The following is a 1,910-nucleotide window of genomic DNA, read 5'->3' as shown; positions in this document are numbered from 1 at the left end:
GATATTCAGGTGGATCATAAGTGACTCAACACTGTCTCCCTTGCCCTTACCTACTTTTCATTCCAGTGCGTGCTCGTGTTGCTCCAGGCGCACCACCCACCCCGACAAGTGCATTCGTGCTTGCTTGTGCAAATTATTGAGTAGAAGAACGTTGATTTTAATGTCACATTCCTATACACCGACTCCAGGCGACCACTCATATACACACTTACTATTGTCTTGAGTACTTGAGTTGATGTTCCACTATTTTCACCAACTGGTGTTTTATTTGCCTTGTAGCGCTTTGTAAAGCAACCAGCAGCGCTGCTTTACTTATTCTCAACAGAATACACTCGCAAACGCACTAACAACTTATCAATAAATGCATCATATTGTATTTGCTTGGTTACTATGGGAATAATAGAACCAATCATATAACAGTGCTATTGCTCCTTTTTCACCTGATAACAGGTAACATTTAAAGCACGTAGAACTTCACAGAGTTATGTGCAAATACAATGCAAAGTGTGCAAAACATGAGGCAGATTCATTACAGGTCCGCTTTTGTTGCGGTTTGGAAACAAGAATTTGACCCTTAGCAAATCCATACCTTTGAAATAGACATCCACTAGAATAGGTGGTTCATCATGCAGTCGCATTCATGCTCATGGTGAAGCGAATAATGTGCCGGAAGGACACTGTCAAGCGGATCTTTCTTTTACACGATAGGGTCCGGCTACTCATCTTAACGTTCCACCAATTTTAACATCATTCCTTCGTGCAAATACTGTAATGGATTTTTTAGGTAATTTTGTTAAGTGCCTATTGTGAATAGTCGGCGTAAACCGTGAAAGATGCAGTTTGCGCGTATTAATTTAAGTTGATTTAGATTGAATTGTACTAGGCTATCATATGATTAGGGCAGCAGTAGTAGGTCGCCAGAGGCAATGCAACAAGTTGAATTGAGTCAGCATTTAAAAATGAAGTGAAATTACTTTAAATCTTGTGTTCCACTGAAGGGCTATCCTTTTTGGTAAATACAATTCTATATTTTCAAAATGCATGTCGGGTTATTCGTTTACTTTTACAGGTCTCTTGACCATATACAAGACACTTTTGAAGGCCTGAATTATGCATTCTATGACATCAGAATTACCATTTCGTCAAAATCGGAACTCAACCACCACTTCGCCCCCATAATTCGTATGGAATCCATTTCACGCAAGTACATGAAACACAACCCATAAGAAATGCACTCACTCCTTATTACTTTTCCAGTGCATTTATATGCGCTGAATAGGAACTCAACCGTCCACTGTTGTCAACTGGTGCTTGAAATTCTGTGCCGAGTTAACCAATTTCACAGTTCAATCCACAGATGTGAAATCAGTGTATTGCCTACTAGCCTCAATATTAACGAGTAACAGGGTTTTAGGCAGTGCATGCTGACTGAACCTTATGAAATCAGGAAGGTATTTCATGTCATCAACCGATGTGGCCATGTAATGAAACCACTGAGAAGTATTGCGCATTCTTGAGGGTGCAGCACCCTCGTTTTAAGTACCTCCTTTGACACTGTCACTAAGCACTGTTCTGACTGTAACCCCTTGCCAAAAGTGGAACCTGAAAGACCTAACACTAGTCCATATGCGAAGCTTATATTGTTGATTCTAATAAATGTCAGTTTCAACGTCATTAATATTACTGTTCACTGTTTGCCGTTGCCTCCGATGCTTCCATGTCAAAAGCCATTTACTGTTCGTGAGAATATTTGCTCAAAGCTTAGCCATTTAGTGAAACAGAGCGCTTGGAGTGAATTAGTTTATTTTGGAAGCTGCACGCGCTGCCCATCGTCGATTTTATTTCAGTAGCTTCTACGCCGCTTCGATAATATTGAAGCTCTTGCAAATACGACGGACAGATAATTCATT

This window comes from Echinococcus granulosus (genome assembly GCF_000524195.1).
Source record: "Echinococcus granulosus chromosome Unknown EG_S00226, whole genome shotgun sequence".
In the NCBI taxonomy this organism is placed as follows: domain Eukaryota; kingdom Metazoa; phylum Platyhelminthes; class Cestoda; order Cyclophyllidea; family Taeniidae; genus Echinococcus; species Echinococcus granulosus.
This window is presented reverse-complemented; position numbering follows the sequence as displayed.